General features: G+C 35.3%; 1 long non-coding RNA gene across 1 annotated transcript in view; it reads right to left on the reverse strand.

Moving 5' to 3' along the window:
- Positions 1 to 3548: 3548 nt before the first annotated feature.
- Positions 3549 to 22626, reverse strand: part of LOC135446660 (uncharacterized) — a 44926-nt gene continuing 25848 nt past the window's right edge. The window contains exons 4-5 of the long non-coding RNA XR_010439861.1: positions 6867 to 6889; positions 3549 to 4491 (exon numbers count right to left, since the gene is read on the reverse strand). This is a non-coding gene — a long non-coding RNA (uncharacterized LOC135446660). The remainder of the gene's footprint in view (positions 4492 to 6866; positions 6890 to 22626) is intronic.

The following is a 22626-nucleotide window of genomic DNA, read 5'->3' on the forward strand; positions in this document are numbered from 1 at the left end:
AGAAAGTTTAAAGAAAATGGGGGTATGTTTTGAATATTCTATTCATTACTTTATCAGTATATATAAAGTACCAGCAAAGGCTGAAAAATGCAAGTGAGTCTGCAGTTCATAAATTTTAGAGATTCTTTCCTGATGGCATACCTTGTCTGACAGAAGGGGAGCAGTATCTTTGTGAAATGAGTTATCCACCTACATAGCTCTGCTAAGGCCAAATAGCACAGCAAGCCCTTCTCAGGAAACGTGAGCATTAGTATGCTTTTCAGACATTCAAGCCCTGCTGGATTTGTGAACTTACCCTTATTAGCTGGCTATAAGCTTATTCAGCTCATCATCTTCCTTCTGCCATGTTTTTCAGATCACTTCTGCTGAGAGGATAGCAAAGGTTGCTTCTGACAACACCAACCAGTCCAAGCTGAGCTGAGCTGAAGCTGCCAGCTGGAACCAGCACAGATAAGCAAGAGAAGGGTCTGAAACTGACAGTTTGATTTTTAAATGCTGCTATCTGCAGTACTTCTGAAAAATCTGAGCAGAAAGACAGAAATTAAAGCTCTCAGAATAAGCTGAGAAGAAAGATGGGACAGGGATAGAAGGTGTATTCCACACTAATTTTAATTCTTGTGGATCCAAGCTCTAAAATTAAGAAGCTTAGCTATAAAACAAAGAGGAAGCACTCATGCATGCATACTACAACAACAATAATAAATAATCATCATCCTGCAATAAAGTCCTGACAACTGCCAAGGCTGTGTTCAGTTGCTTCTTAGTCTGAAAGTGAGCCCAAGTTAATTCTCACCAACTTAGAATAAACTGACAAAACTGTGCTCTGGGTTTCAGTCAGCCTCAAATTAGTTTCAAATAACTTTAAATATTACTATGAGGAATTATCTTTCTCAGAACAGGCATGAACCATCCAAGAGCCATAAACAGCATATGAGGCAGGAACGAAAATTACCCAAAAACTGGGCCTCGGGCATCTAAAGCACATAGAAAACACAGAAGTAAATTGGCAGAACTAACTGCACAGCCAAATACCTTGGACTCCTGTTAGCAGAGAATTTCAACATCTGTTTTCATCAAGGGTATTAAATATGTCCCTAAATATTCTGAAAAACACTAGGCAAGACAACCAACACAGACTAAGGCAAACAGACTAATTCCACAAGGTTTAGCTGCTCCCAAGGAAGAGCTCCCCAAACAATCAAAAAAAGGAAAGAAAAAAAAAGGAAAAAGCTCAAACTATCACAATTTTCAGTCCTACTTATTCATATTTCAGGCCCAGTATTATTAGGGAAAAACTTAATTATTTCAATTAGCTGGAACTACTTGTACTTGTAATTTTTAACAGAAGAAATAGGTTTAGAATTAAAGCAGAATTATCATTTACATCACTAAGATATGAATCAGTGTTGCTTTTAATTTTACCAATCTGTCACGGTGATGAAGGGTACTTATCTGAAATGAGTTCTCTCCCTTCATGAATCAATACATGTATTAGAAGCACAAAAAAAGTTCTCAGTAACAGGTAAAAAAATAAAAACCTTGGAGGAAATTGGAAAAAATGTACAAAACCATACATCATTATTATGCAAATAAAACATCAATTGAAATCAAGATTTGAATATAAATAAGGAATTTGTGTTCAGTTTTGTTCAGAATTTTAATTCCAAAAAAGGAATTTTGTGTTCAGTTTCTTCAAGTGTCCATGATCCCAGTCTAGGCCCAAATGATCAAAATGCTGATTTTTTAGAACTCTAAAATGTTTCACCATTCAAGAATATTTTTTTTCCATTTTTGTGCCAGTCAAAGCTAATTGAATCCAATTTTACCAATACTGTCAGAAATTAGAAGTTGCATTTTTGGGTGAGTAAGCATCTTAACAAAAAGGATGTTACCCAGCTCTGTATAGAGTACTGGCTTCAAAGTGTGAACCCCCTCACCAATAAGTGTTTTGTACCCAGCCCATCAAAGTCCTACAGACCTGCTCCCAATTCAGGTTGCACAAGCTATTGCGGGCCTAATTTAATTTCTTCTCACTTCTGGTAAACTTCACACAAAATGACCTAAAAGCAGGTCACTTGTTACACTTGTTAAGAGGCTTGGCCCAATCTCTTTCATACACTCTGAAGAAAGAAGTTTAAGAAATTAATTATACAGTCAAAGTTTTAAGTGACCAGAATAAAGATATTCTCACTCAAAGAAATATAAATAGCCAGGAAGTGAACATCACTTTCACAAATCCAGCTGAGACAGATATTTATAGTATCAAACTGAGAGGTTAAAGATGACTAGATTAAGTATTTATGGATTTCTCTCCTTTTCCTTAGATTTGCCACCAAGGTTTACTTTAGAATACTCTTGTTTAACTAAACTTCACAATAAACTGACTTCATTCATCTATAAGATTTATGCATCTCTTCATGCTGAAATGACCTCATGTCACTATTGTGTATTTAGTGATAAGAAGGTCTCATTCCAGCAATAAAGCCATGTGGAACACATTACTCCAAGGCCTATTAAGTACAAAACATGCAGCATTTATTTACCACATTGAGGGAACAGAGTCCTTAAAAGGTTATTTAGACTATAGCATGGAGACTAAAATATTCCCAGCGTCCCATTGATTTGACAGCCTGCCATAACTGCCTCATATAGTCTTAATTGGAACACAATAAACACACACACATACTGTCTTCTGGGAAAACATTCCCAATTACAAAGAGCCACGAGAAGAACAGCACTGCCTTTGACAGCTGGAATGCACACATTGTCATAATCCTACTGTAAGTGAAAGGCATGCATCTTCCTGAGCCTACAAAAGGTGTTGTCAGGTTGAATAAAAGTCAGAGTTGCAGGCCCATCCACCTGCGTGACACACTGATCACTCCAGCTCTTGCTGAGGGGGAGGAAAATCGCTCGCTGTTTTTATTTACAGATATAACTCATACATCTATTCAAATCAGAAACGGCATTTGGGGGAAGAAAATGCTCTTCAAGTCTTGATCTCCATTGCAAATATAACAGCTCCACCTTGAGGCAGAACCCAGCGAATGTCAGTACAAGGCGCAGTCAAGCAGAAGATGCCTATCAGCATACAGACAGCCACAACTACCCAAAACATGGATTGACATCTCCCAGTGTCCCTTCCTGCTCATATTCTTAGCATACAAGCAGGCATGTGTGCACATGATGCATGTGTTTGGACAAATTTACTGAAGAGAAATTAAATATATATCAAATAAACATCAATTTGACAGAGTAGTTCCCAAGGATGGTAGAAGTCAAACATAACAAGGCCTGACAGAAATAGTCCTTCAGGAGAAGGAATTATCCAAGCTTCTCTCTAAGTAATGCACAAAATTTTAGACCATTACTTTTTTCATTATTTTATTCTTCCTAAATGAGGAGTAAAAAGATTAATACATTTCAATGTTTCATTTAAATCACTATTCAAATATTCTGAGATAACAATTTTAATACACTGCTAAGCATTGTAAGTAAGTAATCTGCTCTTCAAGTATTAATGACATTTTTATAGGTAAATGGGTCATTTTAAAAATTTAAGTGCTAAATATCAACTTGCATGTTCTTCAGACTACTTCAGGAGTTTTATTTTTAATTGACAGAGTAACAGTATGTAGGACTTTTCTAATAAATCAAAATTATGTCTGTTAGATTGGCAAGTCGAGACAGACGTAAAACCTGTGATGCATTTAAATGGATGTTGATTAGGGTACTGAGATTGATTATGGCATGTATTCCATATTTTCTTGGAGATGATCAGTAAGTGGAAACAGGATTTGCAACAGGAAATCAGAGTAAGCTATACTTGTAGAACAAAATGATAATAGAATCATGGAAAAAAATAATAATCGAGTTAATCACTCTGAAGCAGGCACACAAGTAGTCAGCTTGAGAAAAGTCTGGAATTTGTGCTGGTTTTAGCTGGGATAGAGGGAATTTTCTTCACAGTAGCTAGTATGGGGCTGTGCTTTGGATATGTACTGAAAACACTGTGGCAATACAGGGGTGCTCCAGTTTTTGTTGAGCAGCGCTTACACCCAGCCAAAGCCTTTTCTACTGCTCACACCTCCCCACCAGCAAGGAGACAGGGGTGACCTAAACTGACCAAAGGAATATTTCATATCATCTGACATCATGGTCAGCCTATGAAGCTGAGGAAAGAAGGAGCAGGAGGACATTTGAAATGATGGCACCTGTTTTCCCACGTAATCAGCACACACACTGGAGCCACGATTTCCTGGAGATGGCTGAACACCTGCCTGCTCATGGGAAGTAGGAAACAAATTCCTTGTGCTCTGCGTGTGCACAGCTTTTGCCTTCCCTATTAAGCTGTCTTTATCTCAACCCAAGAGTCTTCTTACTTTTACCCTTCTAATTCTCTTCCCCTCATGGCAGTGGTGGGGAGAGGGGAGAAGTGGAAGTGGCTGTGTGGTCCTTAGTTGTTGGCCAGGGTTAAACCACAGGATCATTCTGGAAAACAAAAAACAGAAAAAAAAACTACTGGGGATTGACAGAAGCACAACTTTGAAAACATGTTAAGAAAGTTATTTTTATTTTGCAGGTAAGAAATATAAGAAATAAAAAGAGAAATTTTGCCCTGTTTAGGTGATTGGGAATTCTGCCATTAAGGCTTAAGAAAACAATTCCATCCTTAGCATATAGGTATGACTCATTCTCCTTTTTCTCTCAAGTGTATACAAACTCCTTGTGACCTTACCAGCATTGACAAGAGCTCTCTAAGACTGTAAATATTGCAAAACGATTAACCTAATTTATAAACTAATTATATCAATTAACCATTGAAGACAATGAGGAGCTTCATTGAAAAAGCCTTTTTTGCTAGTTCCAAGATGACAGGAATGTTAAAGAGACTTTACGCTTGGATAAAGAGGAGATAATGTCTTATGTTTTTTTCATAAGTGAAGGGTAATATACAAATATATTTCAAATTTATTAATAATTTCTAGCCCAAAGTATGACTCTTCACAAAAAATACAGGGCAAGCCTGTTACTTTCTTTGCCAAATGCTTTATTTCTAACTGTATTAAGGGAAACACAATGTTATTTTGATATGAAAATGCAGCACAAAAATAAGCATTAGTTTGATTTTAAATTTCAGTCAGCATCTATAATTTGCAATGCAATCTCTTTTATGGCTTATTAAAATAAGTGTTATTGAAACATAATTTTAATTCTATACAGCTGAACAGACTCATATATATTTATGACTGCAACAGATGTTTCTGCGGGCTCATTTAGAGCACTTCTCCTTGCATTCCCCTCAGCTGATGAGGTGCCCTTCTATGTTACAAGGAATTCCTTTTACATCACAGTGGTACAGCTGGTTAAAAACACCATCTGCACTCATAAATGCCTGGATTGTATTTAGCCACAAAACACAGAACTTGAGAATGCCTACTGAAAGCTGGAGATGAAGTTTTACATTATACTGGATGGCATTTGCACACATTCAATTTTTAAGTCCCTAAATACTGTTCATGTTGTCAAAATAACTTAAAGTAGAATTATACCAGCATTTGTTCTGTGGTGGCCATTTAGACTGACACAAGATTAATCTGTGATTTAACCTTTGTTTTTCCTAATCAGTGTTTTAAGTGTACATCATAAGCAATAGAAAAAACTTTTCTCATTTCAAACCCATTCTTTAAATCATTATTTTCAAAAACAGTTACATTGATAAATTCCATTTATAAGATACAGTAATTCACACACAGTCCATAACATTATTTACTGTCACAGTGCAGTGAAGCCCAAACACACACACTGGGCTCCCACTGCCTGGTAAACAGCAGTCACAGCTTATTTCTAGAAATAGGTTTTAGGAGCTCTGATCTTAACAGGGCTCGCTTCAATCTGCTGTAAAACATGCAACCACCTTAGTGTAGCCACTTTTTCAAAACAAACTAAAATCTACTTTAACCTGCCTCTTCATCCACGGGACTCACTTCTGTTAACTACTTTAGTTCCTGTAATTAAATCAGAGCAAATAATACATTTCTGCTCCTTGACTGCATGAGTCCTAGCATTTGTTTTCTCACAACTCCTTCCCCCAACTCAAACCAACTTACCTTGGAAGAATTATAGCCAGTAAAACTACTTCTGTATCATTTCAATAAGGAAAAAACAGTCTTTATATAAGTAGCTGCACTGAAGCCCTATAGGAAATTTAAAAGACATTCAGACATACTTTTAATTGATCTGATATTGATTTGCTATTGACAGAAGTTCAATCCATAGCCTGAAAACTTTTTCACTCATATTATAAGGAAGAACGAACTCACCTAAGAAAGCTTTACATATATAATTTTACTCTTCTGCAAAGGGGTTAAGTTGCTCTCTAGTTACCTCCACCCTATCCCTTCAGATATCAAAAATCAGTCACAAGAGTAGATAAAGTGAGATGATGAGAAGATTGCTGCAGAACACATGGTTGTCTAACAATTTGTAAAGATCACTCATGTCACAAGATGAGTGTTTTCAAACATTGCTACGTTGCTAATATTTTTGTAAATATTACATCTGTTTTGTGTATGCATCTTCTGCATACACAAAAAAATGCTCAACATTTAGCATAATATTTAAAAAAAATAAATTCACTGTTTCTTCTTCTCAAATGTAGTACTGAATCCTTTCAAAGCTATTTTCTGGACTCCTATGTCCGTATTTCAGAGGTTTGATTCACCAGACTTGTTAAAATTCTCAGTGAGTGCCAACCCTTACTTCTACAAACTAAAAAGAATTTTGAAAACACAACACATGGATGATTTGATGATTCATCTCTACAACAATAGTCACTTTGAAGAAAACACATGCCTGGTACTTACAGCTTCTAGAAGCTCTTTTACACCTATGAGAGAAAACAATATAATTACCACAGAGAAATGCAACTATAGAAGGATCTAAGTACTCCCAGTTTCGTTTGTTGCTTTACGTGTGGTTGGGTTAATTTTGTTTCTACCATTTGACTGTACTGAAGCTGCAAACTTCAAGGGCATCGTTGAAGAAAGGTCAGTTTTGCCCTTCTGAAATAATCAGGAGTACTAGTTTGACAGCTTAAAAGGACAATATTTTCCAACCTAGTCCACTATTGAGATACTTTATAAATCAAAAATATGTAGAATCAGAGTGAATAAACATGTATCAATAAGGCATTTTCTTTCTATTGTTCAGAAATGATTAGCAGCTCTACTAACATTCTTTTGGTTCACCTTTACTTATTAGCAGACTTGAATTTGGAAATCTTTATAGGAAGAGACAGAAATTTATTTTATTAATTAAACATTAAAAATAATTTCAGTGAAAGCTTCTCCAGAAGCCTTGAGGAGGTTTATTTGTTACAAACTGCTGCACTCCAGGTAATTTACAAGTCAATTCAGAATCTTAGAGCTGTGCTTTGGTCACTGCTGTCATTCACTTTAGCTACAGGATTTAGTGTCAAGTCATAAAGGGAGAAGAAAACAACTATCACATCTGTCTGAAGTTACATACCCCAGTAAAAAAGTGTCCTCAGACTGGGAATTGCAGTAATTTTGTTAATTCTAAGAGTCTAATCTACTTAAATAAGTACTTTTGGTGAATAAGTGTCTGATGAGGCTATCAAAACAAATCAGAGATGGCATTAACATTTACAGGGTGTCAAGATGTTGAGTCTACCTGTCAGGTGGTAGTCTTGGCTAAGATGGATGCCTAAAACAAATCTACTTGTTCTCCAATCCCTTTTTAGGGAGGCAAAACAACTTGCTTCTGAGCCAAGAACTGTCTCTCCCACACAATGACACACCTCCCCTCTTATTTCAGTAACTGAAAGAAAGCTGACTAAACTTCTGTTATGAAGCAGTTTCACTGTCAGCTTTAAAAGACTCATCTCCAGCACTAATTGTGCTTTTCAGAAAGCAAGTGCTCTAAGAGAAAACTTATAGAAATTAAATAAATACAAGACTTCCATCAAATCTCTTAGAATGTCATGATTGCCATTACACAGAAGAGTTCCACTGAGAATATGTATTTAATTCTTAAAGGTGGAACAGCTTTGACCTTGTCTTGTCCTTCTCTTCATAAATATGGCTGCTGGCTTTATTTAGCTGATTACTTATGTTCTGCCAGCTTGTTTGCAATGTTAGTATTTGGGGACTTGGGTATTATTCATAATAACAACTGCATTATTAAGAGAGATTTGTTTTTCTTTAATCAATGCTATTTCACATAAAGTGCTAAATTTATGTGAGGAGATTTCACAGTTCTAAGGTATTTAACAGCTGGAACTCAGACCACACACAGATGACATGTTCAGAGACTTGGATGGCCAAATTTATGCACAAGTGAAATCTCTAAAATATATTTTGTTTGTCCCAAACTTAAGATTTTATTTCCATTCTGATTATATGTATGTAATGAGATCATAAACTGAGTTATAAACAATGCAACAGATTCTTTCTAGACCTGCCAGCAGACTGAATAAAACAGTCTTATACAGTAAACCTAAAACTTAATTATGACACACTGAAGACTTATGTTCTAGACACTGAAAGTAATTATGTCACATTTCGTGAGAACTTTCCCATCTATTCTCAAAGTCCATAAAATCTGAACACCTCTTTGCTGGGTATATTTGCTTTTAAATTCAGGAGAATGCTGCAACAGAGTCAGAATGAGACTAGTCTTATTTCCAAACATCTTACTGGTTTCACTAAAGGAAAGTGCAATAAGAACAAACCAGAAATTGCACTTGAAAATTTGTCTCATTAGCTCCAGACTTAAATATGGTGTTAATTAGTTAAATTTCTGAAGTGTTTTGAAATAGCAAACCAAGATTTAAAAAAAAATAAATCAGAAGATAAGTTCTTCTGAAAAGAACTATCATAATTTAAAAAAATTTTGATCTAATATTCTGCATTTAAAACAGTATTAAAATATTAATAATAAAAACACAGCACTAAAGGAAGAACAATTATTTAATAATATTGAATAATATTTTAATACTTATTATGTACCTTGGGGTTTTAGTCAAAGCTTCTGTGAGAGAAAAACAAGCCTGGAAAAGAATGTGTACATCCTTCATGAATTACTAGAGCCCCAGCAAATTACTGTGGATATCCAGGCAACCATTCACCTGCTGCTATTAAATGGGAAAAGAACAGTTACCTTGGCAACTGCTGTATCTCACATTACACTCTGTTACTTCCCAGACAAAAACATGGTTTTAGGAGAGAGTTGTGGAGACCTTGCGGGTTTTACATTATCACTGAAAATGTCCTCAGGGACACCAAAAGAGACTTATAAAGACATCCCAATTCTCAATTAGAGAGAAAAGAAATGCATTTTCATTATATGAAATGAAATGACAACTAGGTATGGTCTACATCTTAGTTCATATATGGACCATTAAAGTTGTGGGGAGGATTTTCTTTTGCTTCCCTTTAATTTACAAAGGAAGAAACTATTCATCAGATTCTTCAAGAGATTCATGTGATACACACATGTTTTATAGAAAAGAATATATGCATGTAGTATATATTTTACAGTTCCCTTACAATTGTACAGATTCCTGTGAAATACACTGTAGGACATGAGCTGTGGCATCTCCTAGTGACTGCAGTGCCCATGCACATCAGATATGAGCTAGAACTGCTGAGATTTTAAAGAGTATAACAAAGCATATTTGTTTTATTACTAAATTACGCATGACTTCCTCCAAAGCAGAACAACAGAGTTTATATATAATCCGATATAAAATTAAGAAACCAAGAAGCTCATTTTAAAATGGTTTTAAAGGTCATGGTTATTATGGAAAAAAAAACAATTTAACATTTTTGTTTCAAGAAGCCTCTGTGCTTCTGTGTATACTATACCTTACATTATAAGACTGGCATCCAGAACCTAATTAAGATTTCCATTGAAGACATGGGCAGAATTTTTTAAAAGCAATTTAAATAACAGTTCCTAAATATTATGTAGAAGTGCATCTGCTTCTATTTCCCCACAAATAAATATACATCAACCTTTTTTCAAAATAAAAAGGGGAAAATGAATTTTTTAAGGTAAGTACAATGTGTTTTAAGCAAAGTTGCTAAGGCAATGAAGATGTGATATATCAAGAATTATACTACAGGGTACTAAATCATCTAGATAAACTCTTGAACATTGAATCAACTATTTGCCATGCATTGATGACAATGAATATAGCTTTTTACCTGGACCCTGTCAATATTTTCAGCCAAGTCATTACCAGATGAACTGGATTTCAAACACTCTATTTAAAGTTTGAGGGCACACTTTGCACATGAAAGCCTTTCTGTAGTTGTGACTGCAGATTTATCCATTTGAAAGGTTACACAGGTGCTATTCAAGTTCTTTCATCCTAATGTTTCCCTAGTTAATGAGAACCTCAGCTTGAAACTATATAAATTCAGCCTAAAGAAAAAAAACAAAGCAAAACCCCTCAACTCCCACAACCCTTTAATTAGGTGAATGTAGCAAAATATATAGCCAGATTCAGTCAGCGGCTGAATCAGAATTATTTTGTTTCATTTTCTTGCATGAATAAATTTTTTAGGTCTGGAGACCCTAATTACTGTTTTTCTTTCACACAGTATAGCATAATCCTCTAAGCCCCTCCAAAATCACTGTACTCTGGCTTCTTTTACCTTCCTAACTGACCACTGCACACCCTTTTGATCTGATGACCACACAGGACCTTAAAAAAAAGAGTCATAGGCAAACTTTTCTAAGAAACTGTTACAAGCCAGTGCATCATCATCTTTTAGGATCTTGCCTAAATGTCAGAAATTCTGGGTTTTTTTATTCTACAGATTCGAAATAGGAATGCAGTTCTCACACATCCCAGATTACACATCTACTTTTTGGATATTTCTAAGTAAACCTTTCTTCCTTCCATATTCTACTTTATATAAATAGCATAGTTCAAAAAATTCTCTTTTCATGCAGAAAAAAAACCTTATTTTTTATCTTTGCTATGGTTTATTGGAGTTTCTTTTCCAGTGTCCTTTCAGTCTATGGATAAGGTACCAAAGAAATTTTTGTTTCACACAATTCACAGAATAAGGAGGTACTTTTCAGTGTCATTGCATACTGCTTTAGTTCTTACTGCTACACTGACTTTATTCTTCTGTTCACACTAGACAAGCCCCTGCAGACAGCAGTCACTCTCTGTTTCACTGTGCTGCCATCCAGTAATGGGGGGAGACAAGGGAACATCCCCTGCCCAAGCTGGTGAGACATGAAACAGAACCCAAGATTCCATAACGTGTGAACAGAAATTCCTTTCGGTTTCCCTTTACAGTGGTACTTGCTGTCCTACAGTCTTGTGTTTTACTGTGGCTAGAGAGTTTAGCTCCCTTTTACTGTCTGTCAATCCCTGCTGCAACCTTTGCATGTTGGAAAGTACCGCAGGAGGCCACACCAACACCAAGTAAGGTCAAAAGCAACTCTTTGAGCAGTAATTTTTCAGATGACAAACTAGGAGGATCAAGGAGGATCTTAGCAGTGCTTGAAACAGAAGAGCTATACTTGATTATTAACAAGAAATTAATTTCATACTACTATTACTACTTATGAGTAGCATATTAAAGTTTGTTTTAATGCTTTTACTCAAAACTGGATATTATCAGTATTTCATTAATTTTTAGTTGTCCCATCCTCCAAATTCCATAAGTGCACTTCTGGTGTGCAGACAGAAATTCAGATAAAGGGAATCACCTTCACAGAGGATTGCAAATTAGAAGTGTGAGTTAACATCTGTATATTTTGTCTTGCTATACTTTTGGATCAAAGAGAACTGTTTATTTCCACATCACTTTAAAGTTACTCATCTGTTTCATAAGGCTTTTAAAGTACACCACTTTTCCTTTATACTATATATATATACAGACATGTACATCTTTGAAAGAACAGAGCTACTTCTTCCTTTAGAAAGCAAGACACAAAAAAAACCAAAACAAAAAAACAAAACAAAAACCCACAAAAACCCAAACAAACAAACAAAAAAATCTCAACAGTAAAGTTAAAAATTTAGGTTATTCAAAAGATTGCAGTTGTCCAGCTCTGTCACTAGGCTAAAAGTAAAGAGAATCTGCATACCCTATATTTCAGTCTGATACTTTACTAATCCAGACTTCATCTGACTGTAGTATTTATCTGATGCTTCGTTTCACACAATCATTGATGCCAGAGGATTCAAAATCAAATCTAGTCATTAAATACAAATTATACCAAAAAACTTAATTTTGACCTGATGAGAATTAGAAAATAGCTGACAACAGGAGCCACCCAGTCTGATGTGTCTCAGTATCAGAAAATGCATGAAATAATCAGAAATCCACCCTTAAGTCTGCTGCTACAACAAGTTAATGCAGGATACAGATATCTATGGTACTGTCAAGACATAAGAACACTGAAATCCAAGACTGCAGAATTAAAAAGCAAATAATAATTCAGGAAATTAACTAATGAAAACAAATGTGTTAAATGCTGAAACAACATGGCTAAGAGCACATAGAATGACAAGCAACACTTAAAAAGAAAAGTTAAAGCTTTTGTTACCACAGCATAAAACAAGGGCAGCACAATATTACTTGCACAATTATATGCTCCCAAATATTTTCAAGAAATTTTAAAATAATTTTAGCAAATAAAGATAAATATAGTACCTATATATTGTAAGTTGTGATCAACTGGCAAATTATAAGATATTATTTTTAATAGTTTGGTTTTGCTTTAAAGAAAAAGCTAGTAACCACTAATTTTGGAAATATTACTTGATTAATTGAAAGCCATTCAACTTTCGCGTACTTATTTCATGCTGCATGTTTTTCACTCATCCTTCTCTAGTATTTTTATTAATCTAATACCAAACTGGTCATTCTAACTTGTGTATTTTATAATACTGATAAACCCCGTTTCAGAGCTTGCATAACCAAAAGCTTAGGAATCATTTCTGCTGTGGAGTACATTATTATTTCCATATCCTTTAGCTCTGACTCTCTGAAAGTCACATCAAAATATCTTAAGTTAAAGGCTTCAGAATATGACTTTTACAATTACAAATAACGCCACTTATTACACACAAAGTGCTTATTAAGTGCAAAGTGTTACCAGATTCAGGTGTTCCTATTTTTCTTTCCATGCCCAACCTCCTAAAATAATCACATTCCTTACAAGTTCCACATAAACTATATTTGTTATTGGTCACCTCCAGTAAAGAGTCAACTGTATGCCCTTTCTTTGTGTATTTCCTTTGATAGCTTTTTGTGTGATCTTTAAATAGCACTGACCTATCAAGAAAGTGTCTCAGTCTCAGTGGCAGCAGTGCTTCTAATTTGATAACATGAAAAACACCAGCTCTTTGTCCTTATAAAACAAAGTATTTCTTTCTGGACAAACCTATTCATTAGAACAATTTTGAACTTCAATCAGTTTTACAGCTTTCTCCAGTTTCATTGTGTCTTACACAGATAACTGCGGGGCCACTCTCTGACACACACTTCAGTTAAAAATATACTTATTAGCTGAAGAAAGTACACTTTTAAACATAAAGCTAAGTTAGAAATATTTTTACTGAATTACACCAAGTTCATTATTTTCAAGATATTTGGAGCTTTACAAAAATACCATTTTTCAGATTCCATACTTATCTAATTTATGTCCTGAAGAGATAAGGTAATTGAGGTGCTATTCTTTCAGTATTGTTGGACTCCTTGTCAGTAAAGCTATATTCCTGTTTTCTTCATCAAAAAGAGTGAAATAGATTTGCTTCAAAAATTTTCAGTGGTATCACTTGGTTTTGCAAAAAATAAAAAAAAATCAGAACTTCATGAAGTAGATACTGTGTAAATTATGGTGGAGTCAATCAAAAACAAACCTTTCCAAGAGACTGAATTCAGTCAGCTTAAGATCTGAATTTGGAAAGTACTGAAAGTATCTGCCTCCCATTGCTTTACACAGCCAGAGAGCTATCTTCTCTATGGTAATACTTTTAATACTTGATAAAGGAGATGTACAAACACTTTTCATTCACTTGTTGCACAGGCTCTTCCAAATGTCTGTACTCCTACACCATATATTCTGCATAACATCACATGACAAACTTCACGGGTATCTCTCAGCAAGAGAAAAGTTCTTACTCAGTTTTCAAAAACCTGGAGAATATTACTTTAGGAAGAAATCAAGACAGATATATCTCTCTTTCTGAGATCATTCAAATATTTCCCACAAGTGTTAATGGGCTTCTTCTCGTACTCAATACTTAAAAGTCACAATTCTGTTTGGTACCCTGTAATCCTTTCTACGATAACCAGTTACAACATTACAAAAGTGTAACTATTTAGTGAACAATACAGGAGTCTATTTGGGCTCCTGTAGTTCTATGTTCACGTTAGTATTTCTGGTAATTAAAAAAGAAATAGTCAGAAAGCCAGTTCCTATGTCACAAGGCAGCTCTACCCATGATCTTTGACTTTGGGCTTCCAGTTGCGGGGTGAGAGCAGAAGTGAACAGTGGCATGGTTTTGGCAAGACTAATAAATTGGAGAATACCATTCCCAAAGCACAACAATTTTGCTTTTTAAGCAAGAAAAAGTAAAACCCACTACAGCTTTTGTTTATTGATACCGGATATTTGTCAGACAGAGCATGATTCTTTCAGGTGCATATTTACTTGGGATTTTATCAAAATCTAAGCAGATTTCATCCTAAATTGTGCTGGAATAATCACCCTATGCTCCAAACAAAACCAGCAGCACTGCAATTACCTTGTAGTAATTATTTATCCCAACACCAAACCTAAAAGTAAGCTGTTCATATCAAATCCATGCATTATGCCCTGGAAAAAAATGCTTGAGCTGTTACACAGGGTTCTGTGTAATAAAAGGTCATTATCACAGCTCTGCATCTCAGATACACCAACCAGAAGATGAAAAAATGATGGTGAGCAGTATTAAAATTCGCCATTTAGAGAATAATGTTGAAAAATAAATTGCAGGGCTTGGATTATGCCTGATAGTTCTAGCAGCTTTCAGAAACTGATTTACAACACCACCCCCATTTTCACTGCACAGGAACTGAAAATGAACAGTTTGTCCTGTTCTCCATTTTGGCTCATGAAGGAATTTTTGCTGATGAGAATGTTGAACCCAAACCATTGTTTTGATTGATATAATGCTAGACAGAGGAGCAACCCTACTAAATTATTCCTGCTTGCCCCATAACTTTCAGCTCTGCACTGGAATCCCAACCTGTTCCCTCATATCATAATTTGGCTGAAGAAAATTATAACGTTAGTTATTTTCTGCATATTTTTCACAACATATATATTTGCACAGCTGAAACAAGAGGGTTGCAAAAGCACCAAATATACTGCTTTTACTCCACTTACTGACTCCTTAAACATTTTTACATAGTCTTAAATTAGGGTCTGATGTAGAAAACACAGCAAGATTTTGACAACACATGGACAGAGCACATCATTGCATGCCTAGGCAGCTCTTAGAATATTCTATGAGGTATATTGAATACAGAGAATTCAAAATCACATATCCCAAAAAAATCCATGTACGAATAACCACACTGCTTCTGATTTTTTTTTTCTGAAGACTTCCACTGTATGTTTTTCACTGTTCATATTCTTATATGAAAGCCTTAAACATATACTATTCTTAAGCCTTAGATCTGTTACAGTAAGCTGTATAGCCCACATCCACATTAGTCACTCAGCAACACAAAGAGAAGGAGAGTACAAACATTCTGTAAAGAAACTGGTGTTGTGACAACTTACTGGAAGACTTTGAGGCCCAGTAGGCAAACTATTAACGCCAGCTTTGTAACATATTGCATGCTGTACAATTCAAGACCATTCAAATCCTTCATATAAACCTGCCAGTCAAGCATTCCTCATAGTTGTCACCTTGGCTCACAGCTTTTATGGGATATTCTTCTGCCCCGTTAAGAAAAAACACACAGTAACCTTGGGCTAGGTTTAAACCACTTTGTCTATCAACCTCCCTTTCCAGCCACTACTTTTACCCCAAATCCTTTTTTCATATTACCAGATTAACAGAAGTGAAGACTGTACAAAGCATGCAATTGTCACCTCTCCAAAGAAAAGCCAGAGGTGTATCCATGATGTGCAAAGTTGAAGAGCTCAGCCCACATCCATGGATGCTGCACTGGGTGCCAAAGTTTCCGTGCACCAAAAAAGTTCAACTCTTCAAAATGGAAATAGTACTGTTTTCTCAATTTATGTGAAGTTCAATTTAAAACTTAGTGAAACTTAAGAACTAAGAGTATCAGCAGTACGCAAAAAAAAACAAAAAAACAAAAGAGCAACTAAACGAATTCATGTGCATTTAACTTGAAAGCAGAAAATTTTTCACAAAAATACACAACTTAGAGAAGCACCTTACTTTAGAACTCTGCAAGTCTATTTTTTGTTACTATTGATTCTTCTTGGAGAGAACTTACAGGGTTGAAAGGCATATTTGTAACCTTTTCTATAATACGGCTCTATTTGCTTAAGTGCCATAATCCGTCTGCAGTCCTAGTATTTAACTGTAAGTGGATGGTATTTATTCAGCTAGTACATTTTTTCTGACATTTGTATTACCTCAAAGGACAACACTGCCTTTAGAATTTCTATTTCAGATTGAGCTAATTGAAGTTTTGAAGGCATGGTAATCATGTCATGAATCAGCAGCATGGGTTATGACTTTGAAGAGGTGACGTATCATAGAAATTGATTTTTTTTCAGCCCTAGTGAAAAGGACTCAAGTTACATAAGAAAATAAATTAACTTTAAGTGAACCAGACTGTCAGAGATATAACCCCTAAATGCCCCACTCCCACAATGTATGTACACACAGAATTTGCAGATGGCTTGTCTTCATGAAAAGAACTTAAGGTATTCTAAATATAGGCTTAATGCTTTTATTGAGTATCTCAGGCTAAAAGTTGGAGTGTCTGAAGAAGTAAATATATTACAATGTATGCATTACACACTCACACTAAATAATTTACTCTAAAGTAATCATTAGCCCTGAACCTGCCCTGCTGAAAAAAAAACCTGTGGAATTTAAACCAAATTACTCGTAATTGATGAAGATTCTTATTTAAAGATCATTAACCTAAATCCAGATCATTTGAAGCAGTGAACATAAACTAAATTCAGTTTTCTATCCAAAGGGAATTGGTATTCTCAGAAAGGAACCATGAAGGTGCAACAATTCTGCTTCTTCTACAGGTTATGCTATATCTGTTCTATAGATAATACAAGCTATGTCCCAACTATCTCAAAAAAAATTCACATTACATAAAGACAGGTAAGTTCTTATGCTGGATAACACTATTAATGTGAATTTTCTAAAGAGGTTCAAAAAGTTGAACATAACTGATCTAGAGTAACAACTGTCTACTGGATTTTCATAGGAGATTTTGACATGGAAGGATGAACTTTACTGCAGCAGCCCAAAATGTCTCAACCTTGTGGAGAGGGAATGTGGGCAGGAGAAAAGAAACTGAAAGGACACCTGTTCTGAAGACTGGATTTGTGCTTTCAATGAAATACCTGTCTATTCTAAATTGACTTTGTCTTGAAGTATGAGTTGAAGAGTAGGCCTCTTCAGAATTTTCAAATCCCTTCAGACAGTTTTGCTTGCTTTTTTTCTGCTCCAACAATAATTTGGTTGTTCACGGCATAATGGAACAATTTCGATAAAAGAATGGCAAGTGTCTCCAAACAAATTAGCAAAAGCCTGCAGCTCTAACATCCACCTGTATGGAAAACGTAGGCAAAATTCCTCACATGCTAAAAGACAGTAGATCTCAGACTACCATACCTTTGCAAAAGGAAGTTACAATGTTGAGCTAAAGGAATTCAAGCAGATGCTTCTGGCGTATCAAAGAAGAGGCTGATTGAAAGCAGTCTCTCTCAGTAAAATCTTGAAGGACCTTTTTGTGAGGATCTGGAGCAGCCTTGAGCAGAAAACATATACCACGTCATCAAACCGTGATACAATGGAAGCAAACTCCCTGTAGGTGCCTAGATGCCCAGAAAACTTTAACTGAAGGCAAGTTAGGCAGCACCATGTCAGGAAGCAATTCCATTTGGGCACTCCATTCCATAGCTGAGACCCAAGGGCTTTTGAGGCTCTGGATCTAAGAAAATATGCTATTTCACTGTACACTAACAAATATTAAACTTTCCATGGCATGCAGCAATAATACATTAAATCATGAGCTCTAACTCTACTACAAGAAAAGATTGCTTTGAAATTATTTGAGATCAAATACACAAATGTCTGCTGGGACTAAGTCCTGGTTCCTAACATTCCAGGGAGAACTTTCCAAAACAAAAATAATTATAAATTAAAATTCTAATTTTATGGCTCAGCCATAAATGAATCCATCATTTACATTTTCTAGAAATCATTACCAGAAGTAAATGATGTGTTTTCACCCAAGATAAACATTCTGTGTAAAACGAATCTGAAATTTATATCATCCAGAACATCCTATAGGAAAATAAACAGAAAATCTGAAATAAATTACTACATAAACAAGGAAAAACTTAAAAATTTACCGCAGTTTGAGAAGGCAAATTTACATTATATCCTGTTTACCAGTACATAAACCAATGCTTGATTATTTTTGCCAATTCACAATCATATAAAAAGTATGACCTTTTCTAAAACAAAGAGTTCATTTAAGATGGCTAAAATATGAAAAATGAATATGCTTTCACCACAAAGAGTCATCACTCAGAAATTAACAGGTTTCTGGGAAGATATACTTGCAAGTCTAAATACAGGCAATTGCCTAGAATTCCATTGAAGCATAAGCTAAGAAAACAATATTATCAAAGGGTAGGAAAAAAACCACATATAATTAAACAGGTAAATCTACTTCCATATTAAATAAATAAAGAACATAATTTGTACTTAAATATTTTCCTTGGTTTATCTTGAATGCCAGAAGTCTATTTAAATAATATTGCAGGAAATTTACTTTAATATCATATATAAATGTCCATTCATTTACCGGAAACATTAGTGAGATTAAAAAAACCCCAAAACTATTCTCTATCATTTTATACCTTAGTCACTCAGAGCAAACATGACTGGCTTCCACAACAGAAACATAACAGTAAACAATACAGTGAGAAACAGACACGAAAAACTCAGACTAGGAGTGAACTCCCATAACCAGAAGTTTATTAAGAAGAACTTTTTTTGAAAAGGGGCATTAAAAAAGGAGTTGATAAACCCACATATTTTCAAACCTTTAAGTAAAACTCCTCCCAAGAATGCGCCACACTTTACCTGGTCTCTTAAAAGTCAGTGCCCTGAAATTAGAATGAATATCAAAGAACAAAAGAAATTAGGAAAAGAAAAAATGGGGAACGGGGAGCAAGCAGAGGTCACGTTTGTGACTGAAGAAATCTTATTTTTAAAATCTTCAAATTTCTTAAGCCTTTCTTGAAGGCAGAAATAAAGTTCAGTGTTCTTGCAAAGAATACTTTAATATTTTTGTTGCTCTAGCCTTTTTGTTTTAATGGAACTTTAAAAAGATAATTAGAGTCTACTGCCTTCTCTCCATAGGCACTATGAATATATTTGAGTCAAAAATTATTTTCGCCTAGCCAAAATCCGAAAAGGTGATTGGATACAAAAGGACAGACAAACTCCTTATTGGTTCTCCTGTAAATACTATCTCAATTTTTGCTGCTGATCTCAGGAGGGACTGCACCACTCTGGGGGAAATGTTTACTTTGGGAAAAGAAAAATGAAATAAAATCCTCCCTAAGCCCCTAGTGCTAGTAGAATAAGTATTATTTTCTATTAAATCAAACTTTTGGAAAGTTCTCTTCACAAGAGAAATGAGATCATCTTGTCAACAGCAGAGACTTTAGCATAACAAGTTTTGAGAGAAAACTAATAAAAGTGAAAAACCACAGTGCTATCATTTAAATCAGGATGCAGTATGCGATGATTCTAATATTTTCTTTAAAAAAAATCTACAAACAATACTTTTCTATTTTAAGTGGACATACCAAAGCATTCATGCTAGTTCTGCACAATATAATCCTCTCGACCAGATCACACATAATGTCCTGCACTGGATGAAGGTGGAAAAGAGCTATTTAATAAGATCACAGTATGGAAGAAAAGGCAATGGATCCTTGGTTTCCTTCTTCCTAATGGTAGAGGAGGCTTTGTCAGTTTTCTGCTAAACAGCTCAGTCCCCTTCTAGGTAGAAAAACCACCATTCCTTTTCTCTTTAATGTTCTAACTATCCTCTATCACGAACCCTTGCAAACTGCATGGAGAGAGTTTACCCAAATGATTTCTCAGCAATTTTCTGTTTAGAGCTAATTGATTGGGTCTAGAACATACATATCTCCTTATCTTTAAAAATCTGACTTGTTTTGCTGAAAAATAAAGAAGAATTTCCAATATACTTAACATGTTCACACTCCTCCAGGGGAACTCTAGCTGGCTGCCTCGTATTTAGATGTCTCTTCTAAAACAAACCATCATGAAGAGACTCAAACTCTAAGAGACCCAAGGCAAGACCCTGGTAAACAAAGACAAGATTATCTGACTTCTGTTATTGGTGTGTAAGAACAGGAGATTAAACACTTATACTGATTTTCCAATATTTACTGAGGAAAAGGGTCATAAATGGAAGATTTCATTTTAATAGTCTAAAAAAAGAAATTTATAATCTTATTAGATTCTTCATATATTTAAAATACATGTCTTTATTGTGATGAAATTTTTGATAGGTTTTATCAGAAAAGGTGTTGCTTTAATCAAGAAAATAAACAAACAAACCAGAACATAAGTGAAACTGATTGACATTTAAGAATGTAAAAGATTCTATTGTGGCATCTTATGTTCCATGCAGAGCTTGTCTCAAACTCTCCCACTCCATAACTTCCTGGAATTTCTACATTCTGCATGAAAACATACTTATTTCCCACTGATTTCGTAGTGGTTTCAGGAACTGCCCTTAACTCCAGAACCATGGACTTTTGTGATTAACATGTTTGCTTGTCATCACTTTCCTCCTAAGCTATTACTTTTTAGACCTTGACCAAACATATTTTTAAGCCTTTTCCTACCAAAATGGAGTCACCCTCACATGGGTTAGTATTCCCCCTCTCCTGGATATTTCAAGAGGAAGTAGCTTCATCATACTACTTTTTTTATCCCCAGCACTTGAAAACTCGTGAATTTCTGAAACATCATGAGGTTATGTTTTAAGCAATAAAACTGGGGGATTGTTAAACCCTTGCCACTTTAATTATGTTGTGAGGTTTATCACTCCAGCAAGGTTAAAAAATCTGACAGTAAAACAGATATACCATATCAAAATTACATTGTGCATGAGCCTAATGAGCAAAGGTGATTCTTTTCCCTATACACAGAGAAGAAAATTTATTTTTTTCTGACAAGTGCTCCAGTGAAAGGTATCATATATTATTAAATTTCAAGTCTAAAATGTAGTTGGACTTGCTGTTAAAATAAGTGTGACAGTGATATTCACTCAAATCATCAGAGACCACTTCCTCCTTGAAGTAAAATATAGAAGTGCTTATATCCCTGTTATGCACTCTGGTTCTGTATTAACCATGAATGCAGCATCCACAAAATTAGGTATTTCAATTACTTTAGGGGAGTTAGAGAATATAGCAGTCAGATGATAGAAGACAATCTTCTTTACACAGACCTTAAACAGACTTTTAGATATCACATATGTTCATCTGAGGGAGCTTAGACTTTAGTTTCCATTCATTCCATACCATAAAAGTAACTATCTCCCCTAAGAATGAATTTTAGTACAAACTAAATTATGTAAGTATTTGAGAAGAGTAGCACTAACAGCCTGCCTATTCAGCATGCAGCATATGAATTTACAGCACATTCAGCACAACAATGAAGGACTGACATATTTCCCTAAAAGAGTAAAAAATGCTGCCAAACACACTCTCATAAACTGTAGTTAAGACCTGCAATTTTTTTATACTTTGTAAACAAAGAAAGCCTAAATCTGCCAGGTAAGTGTGAAAAGAGGCTGCCAAAGCAAGAGGGGGGTGTAAAAAATTATTTTTTATAGTTCTTGGGTTAGGGCTCAGATGAAGACATAGAATTAAGGTTGAGAAAACAACACACCCTAGAGTTGCAGCATGAGGAGGGCTAAAAGGCCTGCCAAAGAAGAAGGCTGATAAAAGAAATTTCCCCTGAAACCTTTCTCTGTGACTCATGGCTGCTGGTCCACAGTAAAGACTCATCTGACCATCTAGTTAGGAAGAGATTGCCAAAGAGAACCCAGAGCTACAGTATGCACAGGGCCAGAAAAAGTCTGCCAAAGGGGATTGCCAAAGGAAATTTCCCCGGACAGCTCCTTCCTCTGGGAAATGCCTGCTGGACCCAGGTCAAGGTTCCACAAACAGTACTTATGCCACTACTTCTGTCCAAAATTCTGCTGCTCATTTTCCAATAAGTCACACGGTCATAGATGCTTCTGAAAGAGAATGGTCTTATAAGCATAAAGTGGTTCTATAACCTATGGCAAT

The sequence above is a fragment of the Zonotrichia leucophrys genome, chromosome 4, assembly GCF_028769735.1.
Source record: "Zonotrichia leucophrys gambelii isolate GWCS_2022_RI chromosome 4, RI_Zleu_2.0, whole genome shotgun sequence".
NCBI classification, from domain to species: Eukaryota; Metazoa; Chordata; class Aves; order Passeriformes; family Passerellidae; genus Zonotrichia; species Zonotrichia leucophrys.